The sequence below is a fragment of the Onychomys torridus genome, chromosome 17 (genome assembly GCF_903995425.1).
Source record: "Onychomys torridus chromosome 17, mOncTor1.1, whole genome shotgun sequence".
Lineage (NCBI taxonomy): Eukaryota > Metazoa > Chordata > Mammalia > Rodentia > Cricetidae > Onychomys > Onychomys torridus.
The window spans coordinates 36329462-36343132 of NC_050459.1; the positions used below are offsets into that span (position 1 = coordinate 36329462).

General features: G+C 41.2%; 1 pseudogene; it reads right to left on the bottom strand.

Annotated features, from left to right (window-relative positions):
* Nucleotides 1–4284: 4284 nt before the first annotated feature.
* Nucleotides 4285–5365, bottom strand: LOC118597740 (annotated as a pseudogene).
* Between the last annotated feature and the right edge of the window lie 8306 nt (nucleotides 5366–13671).

The following is a 13671-nucleotide window of genomic DNA, read 5'->3' on the forward strand; positions in this document are numbered from 1 at the left end:
TCAGTGCCAAAATAGTACATTTTAAATTGCTTTAATAAAACTCATAAATTACTGTTACTTGCTGACAAATATAGTTGCTCAGAAGCACCATATGTTATTGATTTCAAAGAGCTAGTTTGTCGACATTTTCTTCAGGGGAAGCTATTTTTAATTGCACCTAATTTTTTAAATAGGAATTTTTAGGCATTTATTTAAAATAGCACAAGAAATGACTTTTAAAAGTAGCAAAGGAGGTTGTCATATTTTAATTGTGGTTCAGTTTAAAAAGTAAAATATTCAAATTTATTTTTTTCTTGGTTTCCCACCCCCACCCAACATCCAAATTTCTTACCAGAAATATTTGTTGTTTTCAATACATAGGCACACAGATTTTCAGTTGGTTAAATTTCCCATCTTTTGATAAAAAGTAGTAAGTGTTAACAGCAGTAGCTACAACTAGTTGGTTTTATGTTTTCTTCTGATTTGTTTTGTACAACTTTGCGCCAGTGATAATCTGAAAAGAATTTGTGGCATTATTGGTCAAAACATACTTGATCATATTCTGACTAGCGCTTTGAGGTCAAGTATACACTGGATCTAGATCTATTTATTTATTTGTTTGTTTGTTTATTTATTTATTTAGAGTCAGAGTGTCTCTGTGTAGCCATTGCTATCCTGGAACTCACTATACAGACCAGGCAAATCTCAGACTCAAATTGAAGGTGTGTGCTAAAGGCCACTGGCCAAAAAATTATAAAGAAAGAAAGAAAGAATAACCCACCCCCAAAACCCCACAAAACATAGAATACTACTGTTGAGTGACAGTTTTCCTCAAATTCTTCATTGTCTTGGGCTATGTGCTCAGTTGCTAGGAGTAACACAAGAACTGTGGCTCCATGTACCCAGACAGCAATTTTGAACCTGGAAGAATCATACTGGGAACAAGCATCAACATGCAGAAGCCCAAGGTCATGTAGCAATTTACATTACACGCATCTTGTATTATTCAACATATGTTCACTAGCAGGAGAGTGGCAAACACTGTCATCATCTCGTGTCATCACAGGGACACGGTGTCTAACAATCTGCTGATTGAAACATGATTCAATAAACCAGACAGAGAGAGGGTAGTGTTGAAGAGCTGGGCATAATAAGGTGTCAGTAGGTGTGACCGCATGAATGCCCCAAACTGAGATGACACCGACAGCTGTGTGGTGGGCTTTCCTCCAGATGTCCCATTTGTCACTTTGAACAGTGTATCATGTCACTTATGAGTCATACTTAGCAACAAAGAGCAGAGCAGAGTTGCCAACCAAGTCATTTTGGAAACCTGGCAATGCAAGCACCCTTAGTGAAGCTGATTCTGCTCTCTACCTGTATACCGGGACAGGTGTCTGTCACATCAAAGGGTAACTGATGATAGATGGGAAACAGAAATGAACATGTAGAAGCTCTTCCATGACAAGGTGTAATGTCTGTAACAACAAAGAGGGGAGGGATGGGAGGAGAGGCATTGAAATGGTCTCACTAATGTGCAGAGACAACCTCGCCTTCCGGCGAAGAGAAGGGCAGGCAGGTGACTGAAGCACAGAGTCAGAGCTGGAGAATGCTGGAGGAATTTCAGCCAACTGACTCACAATCAAAGGCTGGCGCTCAGCAAGTTCTTCCCTTCTTTATAGGTAATTGGTACCTGTCTTGTTCTGTTTAGCTATGTATTAACAACATATTGCAGATTGGACAACTTACAATGAACAATTCAGAGTCTCGCATCTTGTAACTGACAAGTATTACACCAAAGGTCTGGCATCTAACATGTCACCTTGCTTGTCACACCATTTGGTGGGATAGGCTGAGGAAGGAGTGTGGGGAGGAGGAAAAGAAGGAAGCATTCCAGGGTAGTACTATTAGCTCATCCATGAGAGTAGAGCCTCCCTGACCAAATCACCATGCAGAAATGTCCAGTCTCTTAATGTTGTTACAGTGCCAATTACATTTCAATCGGTTTTGAAGAACACAGATATTCAGAGAATAACCACACTTAATACCAAGCGTCAAACTTTCTCTTGACTCTCTCCCTGTGGTAAGGAAATGCAAACTGTATTGTCACGTGCTTGCTCTAAGTCTGACGCCATGCAAGGGAGCCTGGGAAAACAAGAAGACCATCAGCGTTCTCCCTTTAGGGAATCGAGTAATTTTGCAAAGGTGTGATCCATGAAATGTTTTGGAGAACTATGTAAGATAGGGTAAAATCAAGAGTCAAAGAATGCATTAGAAGAAATAAATGTCACAGCAGGTCAAGATAGTGGAGATCATGAGGCAGGTACAAACGATGGAGAAAGAAGTGTCCCCCCAGGAGGAAGCACATGAACATAAATAAAGAAGCACACATTAGATAAGTATGGATTTTCAATGAATAGATACACCCTATATGAGCCTATAGGAGAGACGGGTCAATGCAGTCTCTGAAACTCTAGTCTCTTTGGCTGATGGGAGCTAAATTGAGGCTGAGATATAAGACTACATATTATCCTTAATGTAATAGATATCTTTCTTAATCTGTTTTATGCCACTACAACAGAATACCATAGACTGGGTGATTTGTAATGAATAGGAATTTACAAGTTCACAAATCTGGAAGCTGATCAAAGAAGGGAAAATACTAATGGTTGGGATACAAAAGTCTATCTCACAGGTAGGAATGCTGAGACAAGATGATTTTATGAATAGGTTAGCATTACTTATATCTCTTCTTAGTGTTACATCAAACATTTTTGTTAAAACATCAGGTCTTGTCCCTTAAATCCAGAATGAAATATCCCACAGTATATTAGGAATACAAGAAATGGCAGATTGAAAAAAGTTGAGCACACCAACTGTCATAAAATGACAATATTATATTAAAAATTACATAATCATTAATACAGCCTCAAATAAGAACAGGAAATGTGTAGAAACAAACTCGATACTTTCTCATATTACCCATGTCATAAGAACTGTGCCTCAATTACAAGTGAATGTTTGATCAAACTCTGTGGCAGGGGAATCTTCCTGCCAAACAGTCTACAAATAACCAAAAAATGTCACCTCATCTAATTTTAGTCAACAAATTGATGAAGCCTTGAGTTCTCACACCCACAAATGACTCACTCTAGGAATAAAATGACTTGATTCCTGATTCATTTATTTTCCAATATTGATTGCACCTTCAGATATGATAATGATAGAAGAAAATATTATTTATCTATTATGACTAAATTACAACTAGTTTTTATTTTTCTTTACCTATTGGGTGATTTCAAATATGCACATTGATAAATTAAGTGGCTGTCATAATGTGAGTCTAGATGAACAACAAGTTATCAACTATTTTGGAATCCACCCAAGAGCTGAGTAGGACAATCAAAAAGCCTAAAATCTAAGGGGAGAGAGATAAATGCACAGAGAAATGATATATCAGCTCAAAGAGTTACCTTATTCACAGAGATTACCTAAATAAAGAAGGTGAGAAGATGCAAAGGGAAAGTCCTCTGAAAAACAAGCTGCCATACCTAAACATATATCCTGAGAAAGTTTAAATCTATGGTACCCAAGCAAGGATATAGCATACCCAAGCTCAAACCCAACAAGCCTCCTAACTAGATAAGCTCAACTCTCCATATCTAAGACCTACAAGTAGGAAAGCATGAAGGAGAGTACTAGTCACTGGTTGAAATAGCTTCATGTGGCCTCTCTTTGGCTCTCTTTTGTCTCTAACATTTTTTCCCTCTGGAGTTACTCTCTTATATTGTTGCATTAAATTGCAGAAACCATAGGAAGTGGTTCTATGCTTCTATCCAAGCAGCGAAACTCTCCAGCTACAACAGGATTCATTGATAAGCATCTGTATGACAAAGGATCAAAACTACCACAAGCAACAGGGAGCCCTCAGGACAGACCATCTTAAATGGAATTACCTTCCAAATAAGGACCTCTTCCATAATGTTGAAGCTGTATCCTGGAACAGGTGTAATCATGTCACTGAAACCAGATTTCATCCTTCAGGAACAGAAGCATCACCAAGAAGAACTAGAACTGAGACAATATCAATCAAATCCATGTTCTAACCAGGGTTATCTGTACTGTGCAAGGGCCAATATACTCCTTTGTTTCCTTTTTCTAGAAAACATCAAGGTAACTATTAATCCCATCAAGATGGACTTGGTAGGGGTTATTATTGAACCCCATATTTGTTCTTTCCAGTAGCTCCCTTGCTAGAGCTCCTTTGTTTGACCTCCTTTACTAGCTACCTTTATCTGCCCTTTGATGCTACGGTGACCACATGTGGAAAGCCATGGATATTGCTCCAAGCTGGAAATGGACCTCATGAAGAGTGAGACAAAGGGGCCAGAGGTTGGCTCGGTAGATGCCAAGGTGGGTATAGACATCAGATTTACAAGTGAGGAAGCATTCAATGCCTGCAGTATCAATGGTGGAATCTGCCTCCAGTTTACCAAAGTGGTTCATAAAGTCCTAGGTGTGAACACTTATGACCTGGCATCCATGCTTCTTGTGCCATGGGCTCACATTGGCAACCTGAAGATTCTGTCAACTGTAGCTGGGCATACCAGCCCAAGAATGATCCAGCTTGAAGCTGGAAGGCAGGTGTATCCTCCTCCTTTTGGAGAGCATATGGCAGGTAATGGCATGATGGTGCATCGGACCTGGTGTGATGGACCACTCACTGGTCTTCAGAGCCTTCTAGGCTCCCTGCAGGCCTTGTACATCTTCTGATTTGGGGGTGTAATCGTGCCATGGGCCACAATCCAGCCACTGGGTTCAGAATTGAATGAACCTGCCTCTCCATAGCAAATAACTTGAGATGGTGGGTACTTGACCAAATAGGCACTCACACCCAGTTCTGCAGCAGATGTAGTATGGGAATCAAATATCAGCCAGGGGTACATGTGTAGCCGGGGTTATCTCCACCCTTGCCTGGGCCTACAGCCACTGAGATCCAAGTAAACACACAGATGCTTATGTTATTTATAAACTGTATGGCCATGGAAGGATTCTTGTTATCTAGTTCTTATATCTTAAATTAACCCATTTTTATTAAAAAATGGCTCATGACTTACCAGTATCTGTACATCTCACTACTCATGCTGGCAGCATTTCCTGACTCAGCCTTCCACTTCCCAGAATTCTCTTCCTTTTGTCCCGCCTATACTTCCTGCCTGGCTACTGGTCAATCAGCATTTTATTTATACAGAGCAATACCCACAGCATACATGTCAGCTACCATGGCCTCTGCAGCCAGATGCTCAGTAGTGAAGCCATATGTATAGCCACCTGGAAAGTTGGCTTCCACCTCCTCATTTGGTTCCATCCTCCTCTGGCCTTTGCTCCTTTCCACAACTACCCAACTTCAGGCCCACCACAACAGCCACCATCTGTAGTGGGTAGCCATCCCAGCATTGGCCTGGAAGTTCCAACCCCCATTGAGACTTCAGTAATGGTCACGCCCACAAGGCAGGGCAGAGGAGGAAGCAGAAGACTAAGGATCAGGAAGAGGTCTCTCTCTTGGTTCCCGGACTCTGGACGCTGGAGGTAGACTGAGCAGAGTTCTCCAGAGAACACCGCCAGACTGCGCTATACCTTTGCCAGACCCTGCAACCTACCCCTTCATTTGTAAGTTAGCCCACAAAATAAACCTCCCTTTTAACTACATGGAGTGGCCTTAATAATTACACCAATAACCATCTTATCATTTTCAAATTTTTATTATATTTATTAATTCATTGTATATTTGTATATTTATTTCTTTGTCTCTCTCCATTTCTGTCTCTCTGTCTCTGTCTTTATATCTGTCTTTCTCTATCTCTGTCTTTTTATTGGTCTGTCTCTGTCTCTGTCTCTGTCTCTGTCTCTGTCTCTCTCTCTCTTTCATAGTAGGAATCTTAAAGATACTTGTTAATAAGAAGAAACCTGAGGCAAGTTATTGGAGTGAATGCCAGAAGATCAGAGAAGCAGAACAAGCCACAGCTATCTCACCTTGCTAGTTCCTCAGGTGATCCTGTTTCCTCAGGCTGGAAGCCTCTGAGTCCTCCTCCACATGAATCTCAGCTGAACTGTGTTGCTCCAAAGCCTGAATGCTAAACCAGCCAAATGTTTAACTAATTTAGTTCCTGGTCCTCAGGCCTTAAACATCTTTCTGCTTTCTGCTATCACTCCCTGGGATTAAAGGATGTATTTCTGGGATTAAAGGCTGTGTCACTATGCCTAGCTGTTTCTAAAGTGGCCTTGAACTCAGAGATCCACCTAGCTCTGCCTCCCAAGTGCTGGGATTAAAGGTGTGCACCACCACTGCCCAACTTCTGCTATGGCTTGCTCTGACCCATTTTCTAGCCACCATTTCTGGCTTTGTTCTAGTGGCTGTCTGTTCTCTGACCCCAGATAAATTTATTAGGGTGCACAATATTGTGGGGAACATAATACCACCTCTCTCTCTCTCTCTCTCTCTCTCTCTCTCTCTCTCTCTCTCTCTCTGTGTGTGTGTGTGTGTGTGTGTGTGTGTGTGTGTGTGTAGTCTGGCCACATAGACTGAACCTTAGAGGATAGATTGCTGATGTGTGTGTGTGTGTGTGTGTGTGTGTGTGTATGTGTGTGTGTGTGTATGTGTGTGTATGTGTGTGTATGTGTGTGTATGTGTGTGTATGTGTGTGTATGTGTGTGTATGTGTGTGTATGTGTGTGTGTGTGTGTGTGTGTGTGTGTGTGTGTGTGTGTGTGTGTGTGTGTGTGTGTGTGTGTGTGTGTGTGTGTGTGTAGATCAGAGGACAACTTGCAGGAAGTCCTTCTGCGCTTGTGATGTCTGGCTTGCAGAGACCAAATGTAGGTGGTCAAGCTAGGGCGGAAAGCCCTTTTCCTTGTGGAGCCATCCCACTGGTCCCTCCTTCTTCTTCTTGGGAACCAATTCAGAATCTGATTTCTCGGGAACGTGTTTGAGTTATTTGGGGGGCGAGCTGCTGTGAAATAAGGTGAGTTATTGGAGAGGGTTGAAGTTCCCAAGGGATGTGTTGGAAAGTAATCCTTTGTTTCAGCTTTCTCTCTTTGGAGATTTTTGGTTCTGGAATGTATCATCTAAGTCCTCCCAACCACACCCTGGCTGACGGATTACTTAAAGCCATACTTTTATGACTAAAAAGAAATTGGAAATAAATTGTGCTGTTTTATGGTCCACACGCGCATTAAGTTTTTGATGCAAGATGGCTGTTTAGAGGCTCTTTATAATTGGGACAAGTTTGTTAAAGAATCATGTATAGGACAAAATCTGTTAAAGCTAGTTTCATATTCTTACATAATAACCATTCCAACAGAAAATGACTATAACAATGATAGAAAGGAAAGGTAGTTCCATCCTCCAGAGAGTAAAACTTGGGGTAGAAGGTAAAACAAAATGATTTTAAGTGTTATTATCTACCCCATGGAAACCATGGCCCCACCAAGGCTCATGGGTCTACTGTTGAAAAATTTGTGTTAGCATTTTCTTTATTACCATTGGACCTTCTTATCACACATCTCTTCTAATATTTCTAGCTTTTACATCATTTACTTTTGTCCCTTGGTCTTATTATCATAGCCTTGACCCCTTTCATGGAGAATGCCTGTGAGCACCTAGTCATGCAGATGCCAAGGAGAAGAGACCATTTCTTCTCTAAGCCAAAATGGTAGAGGTGTCAGGGAACCTTCCTAGAGTCTAAAAGGGCCTCACACATGAGGGAGGATTTCTCTTCAGTGAGAACTCTTAGAGAAGAGCTGTGGGCAAAAAGAAGGGAAGGAGAGAACCAGGAGCAGTTTCAGACAGGCACAGCTGCTAGTCATCCACTGGCAACGCTGGCCTGAGCAGCTGCAGTGAAATTCGTCTAGTGCCTTGCAATAATAAGCAAATTAACTCAAAATTTTTTTGTCTTTTTTTTATTATTATATTTGTGTTTCAATTTTACATATCAGCCTTGGGTTCCCCTGTCCTCCCCCCTCCTGCCCCCGCCCCCACCTTTCCCCCAGCCCCTCCCCTCCATTCCCGTGTCCTCCAGGATCAAGGCACCCTTGGGGATTCATTTAAACCTGGTGGATTGAGTACAGGCAGGTCCAGTCCCCTCCTTCCAGGCTGAGGAAAGTGTCCCTGTGTAAACCCAAGGTTCCAAACAGCCAGCTCATGCACTAAGGACAGGTCCTGGTCCCACAGCCTGGGTGCCTCCCAAACAGTTCAAGCTATTCAATTGTCTCACTTATCCAGAGGGCCTGATCCAGCTGGGGGCTCCACAGCCTTTGGTTCATAATTCATGTGCTTCCATTCGTTTGGCTATTTGTCCCTGTGCTTTTTCCAATCTTGGTCTCAACAATTCACGCTCTTACAGTCCCTCCTCTTCCTCGACAGTTGGACACCTGGAGCTCCACCTGGGGCCTGGCTGAGGATCTCTGCATCCACTTTCATCAGTTATTGGATGAGAGGAAAACACTGAAGAGATTTCTGACAAGACCAGAGATCAAAAAAATTGCCTACATGAAAGATTCTGAGGGACTGACTCAGCAATCCCAGATCAGTTAGCAATACAACATGGTGGAGGCAGCTCTTCTCTGGTCAGCAGGAGGCTAACACTAAGCTTCCACTGTATGTCCACAGCCTCAGCATCCCAAAAGGTTCACCCACAGTTGCTTTGTCTCACATGAGGTTCCTCTGGCTCCAGAGCTGACAGAAAGGATGCTTTGGAGATCTAGCTGTTGGATACTTGGTATTCTCTGATCTTACAGTTTGCTAATCTCCAGTTTAATGTTCTTCCAACTGAGCTATTTTGGCCTGCGATTTGTTTACCTCTAAACCACGTTTAGCATAATGCAATAATTTCAAGCTTCTCAAATGGAGGGATCCCTGTGTATGAAAGAACTCATGAACCTTCCTATGAGTAATTTATTACCTTGGGAAAAAGTCACTACAACTAAAACTCCTCCTTTATCTTTAAAATATAATTATAAAGTTAAATATAATTGGCATAATAATATAGTAAAATCTCTACATCAGTTATCACATTAAATAAACACAAAATGAGCATATGTGACCTAATGAAAAAAATATATCTAGCCTTTGTCCAGTCTCCTGGCACAGAGCAGTAAAACTGTTCAGATTTCCTAACAGGAGCTGAGGGAGAGGTGAAGGTCTATAGTTAGCCTATCTGCTTCTCTGGCTAGACTAGCCTGTGGGTACCCAGAAAGTGCCTGCTGGGATAAAGCAATGAATTTGAGGCTGGATGTTGGGTGGAAAGGTCTGTGTGATGGACTGGAGATGGGAACAGAGAGGAACAGGAGGCTGCAGCAGATAGTCTGTTCCAGAGCTGGCATGAGACTTGGGCTTTGGACTTGGAGGAGCTGAGAGGGAAGGTAAAGATTCACAGTTAGCCTACCTGGTTCCCTGGCTGGGGTGCTTTAATACAACAAAGTCAGTTGAAATATTCTTTAAAAGTAATCACAACTTGCTCCTTTCAGAAAAATGTCTAAGAGGGTAGTCATGGTGATTTGATCAATTTTACTTAACAAAGTAATTGATTATTTATTGAAATGACTCTTTTTACAAAGACAAACAAAATTATTTGCTGCGTGCATTTAATATAATTTTTGTAGTCTCTGAAACATCTCAAAATTGAAGTGTTTTTAGGCTCTGTCATTTTTATTTTTCCTGATTCACAAGGTTGTTAGGCTACCAAAGCTTAGTGTTCATGGCATTTGACAAGTTAAGTGAATATAAACAAAAAAGTCATGGAATATGAAGTATTCTTAGCAGCCAAGTGAAAAATCTGGGTAGATTTTTATTAATTGCTTTGCAGTTGATTCTCTTGGATGTGTTCACCTAAAACACCATAAATATGGGCAGAACAAAAGTTCACAAGTTCTTTCTTTTGGCTTAATCTTTTTAAGCTATTCTAGCAGCATGGTGTCCTAGTTGGGATTTCTGGGTCAGTCTTCAAGGAAGTGTAAAGTACATCCTCTAGGCTGGGATCAGCGGCTTTGCATCTGCATTTAGCTTTCTAAAGCTTAATAGTTGTTCTCTGTCTATAATGAATAGAACAAGCTATAGCTTTGGAAAGCAACAGCGTGAAGAATGTTGGCAAATAAAGCTCTCTATGAAATCTGAATTTCAAACTGCAAAAGAATTTTTGAGGAGACTTTACTTAATTTTATTTCCATGCTTCCAAGAAGCGTGGTTGTTTTCTTTTAAATCTGTTCTGCCTATTTGTTTATGTAACAATTGTCTGCATTTACACGAGTCCAATAAAAAAATCTCCTATTTGAAAGCTGAAATAAATTGGAAGTCCCTTGGATTTCAGCTGTTAGCTGAGAGCGTTTTTTTCTCAGGCTTCATGATAGAGTATGCCAGAAGTGTTGGACTAAATTGACATAAACATTTGGCTTTATACACCTAACCACCTCACTTCTGTTCTTTTCTTCAGTGCTGTAATTTTCTGACTCTCTGTAAACATATAACTCACAATAAAGCATAAAAACATAAATCAAGACTATAAAATAGGACAGGAGAGGCCAGGGGCACATTCATCTCACACAGGGCACCGGGATCTGCAGAAAGCACGTGAGAATTGATTGAAGCCTCGTTCCCACATGTATAAGCTGCAATGTGAATCGTAAGTAAATCTTCCTGCACGCTTGTATTTTCTTCTTGTACCAACATGTGGATGAAAATGCATTAACTGAGTGACTGCTCTAAGATTCAATGTAGTTATAATGTGTTATCTAAAATTAGGAAAATTTTGGTTGCCTGTTTGCAACAGTCTATAAAATAGATACTTTTAGTGTCCCCATTTTACAAATACGGAAGTTGAAGAAAGGCAACCTGAAGACACTCATCAACATTCTCACGAAGAGAATAAAGAACTTAAACTTGTCCAGTTAGAATCATTGCCTTCATTTTATCCACTGAAAAGACCGTCCTCAACAATCTTTATAAATAAACCTAGTCCAAATCAATAGCAGAATTCTTGTCTTACCTGTTTTCCACTCTAAACTGCTTATTTTTATTGCATAATCAGTCCTGTTGTTGTGAGTCAATCCTACTAGACACCACCACACAGAAACTTTTAAAGGCAAAAAGGAAGTCCTTATTGCCAGGCAGCAGCTGCACAAGAACTTGCCCAATCATGCACCTCCAAGACTTGCAGACTTTTGTCTTTATGTACAAAAAAACAGTCTGTTCGTCACACAACAGTTACCAAGAAGCAGAACTACAGAAACTGAAAAGCAAGGTTAGTTACATTTTAGTGGCTTTCTTAGAATTATAGACTGGGTCTTTGATAGATTAGGTCTTTGCTCCTGTTTTGACAACTGTTGGGGTCTGTAGGCTGGGTTTTAAGGTCAGAATGCTGCCTACAACATGGTGTCAGTTGTGCTAATGTCTGAGAGCCTGTCATATCCCCCATTGGTTCTATGGACTCATCTTGGGCTGGGGGATTATATCGTCCTCTTAGCAATAATAATTTAATAGAATTTACTCTCTGTTTTACATTCTTAAGTAGGCAGCTGAGTAAGCAGGGTCCTATAGTGAGGGCTTAGAGCAAAAGATTAATGTCCCACCAGTGGCCATAAGTAGAGTTGTTAACCAGTAGGACCAGTAAAACAAGGATTAGTACCAGTTGTTATATTATTGTTATCACTTTTCTCCTTCCTTAAGGTTATTTCTAACTGTGGCTATACTTACTCTAATTACCCCTGACTTTTTGGCATAGAAGAAACAAGTTTCTCCCAATGCCATACAAAGATCTCCTAGTTTCATTAAGAGGAGATCAAGTCCTCTACAATTATGAAGACCAATCTCTGATAGGAGTCTATCTGACTTTCCAGACAGGTAATAGAATTTTACAGATAGCTCAGGTCTATGTCTCCTTGAGTTCCCTAAAGTTTTTAACCTCACAATTAGGGCTGAGGTTTAAGCTACAGTGGAGACAGTGATATCTGCCCCTACCATTGGGGAAATAAGAATGGGGATGGCTCTTCATGCCCAGGGAAGCCCATAATCTAGATTTAGGTGGGCCCTACTGTCTTCTCCAGTGTGGATAGACACCTGTGAATGGACATACAGATGATGCAAAGGAGTGTGGTCTCCTCCAATGAAAACAATTCAGAAGAGGTACACTTGGTTAAGCAATTAGTACAAGTAAGGTGGATAGTCTCTGGAAACATACTCAACCACCATTCCTGGAGTTAATTTGCTGTATATGGCTACAGAAATTTGCATAGGGGACTACTTAGGAGGTATCTTAGTGACATTAAGCAGGAACCCTTTCCTTGCAGGTTCCCCAGGGTGAGCTTAGGTTGGTCCCATTTTCAGTTGTCAGAATTAGAAATGGAGGTTATTGTTTGATTAATTCTAATCCCCGCATAATATGGAAGTCATGGGCCTTTCCCATTGGGAAACAAAGAGGACAAAATAGGGCAATTATAGTCATGGAGACCATATCAATTTTATCTTTAGCAAGTCATAGGAACTGGTGGTGACCCATCTATCCCTGTCCTTTATAGCTCCTTCAGCTGGGTGTGGTGAACCCAAGGGTGACACTGACAACCTTCAGTGTTGCAGCAGTGGTGAAGATCACAGAGTATGGGCTTTTCCACACTGACTTCAGATTCAAGGTCAGGATCCTCTTTACCCAAACAAGGTCATCAGGCTGGAATTTGTGGGCAGGCTCAGACTCAAAAAAGGTGCAAGCTCTTGAACCATTTGATGAATAGTTCTCTGAGCTGTTGCTGGATCTGTAAGTACTTGGGGAGGGAATGGTTAGTAATTTCTACCTTAGGAAAAACTCTTAGTTAAAGGAGGAGCAGGTGAAGTATCCCAAACAAAATTTCAAGTAGTGCGAAAACTTCCTGACTTGGGGTGACCCAGTCCTTAGGAGGGCAAATGGTAGGGAGTGGCCCAATTTTCAGCAGCCTCAAGGATATATTTAGTTAAAGTTTCCTTTACAGTTCTATTCAGGCTTTTTATCTGTCTTGAGCTTTTTGGCTGATAGGCACACTGTAGTTTCCAGTCAACATGTAGAACCTTTGCCAGACTTTAGAAAACTCTGGTTTCAACAGATTCATGCAACTTTCTGTAATTTCATGGTTTAAGATGGAGGCATTAGGGGCCTCCTGGGCAGCTGGGCTAGAGGTGGGAGAAGTTCGTGATGGTCTGGAATGTCTCATGGTGCACACACTCTAGGAACTGTCTGTTTTCAGTTGTACTATCACAAAGTAATCTGAGAGCCCTGGTGCCTCAGCATCTCAGTCTCTGGGGTTCTCGCTGGAACCTCTAGATATTGTGAGGTGAGCCCAAAAGAGACCACCACACAGACACTCTTCAAGTCAAAACCATAAGTCTTTATTGCTAGTCAGTGGCTGCATGGGGAACTTGCCAAAATCAAGCAGGCCCAAGCCTTAGAGTCCTTTGTCTTTAAGCAACAAAATCATATCCTAGTGGTCATACTTTGTTGGCAAGAAGCAGAATTAAAGAAGCCAAAAAGCAAGGTTAGCATATTTAAGGTCTTTCCTGGAATCATGGACTAGGTCTTTGATGGATTAGGTCTTTGTTTCCTTTTTGGCAGGTTTTGGGCTTATGTGTGGCATTTAAAGGTCAGAATTGGTGCCTATAACATGGCGCCAGCTATTCTGAGTC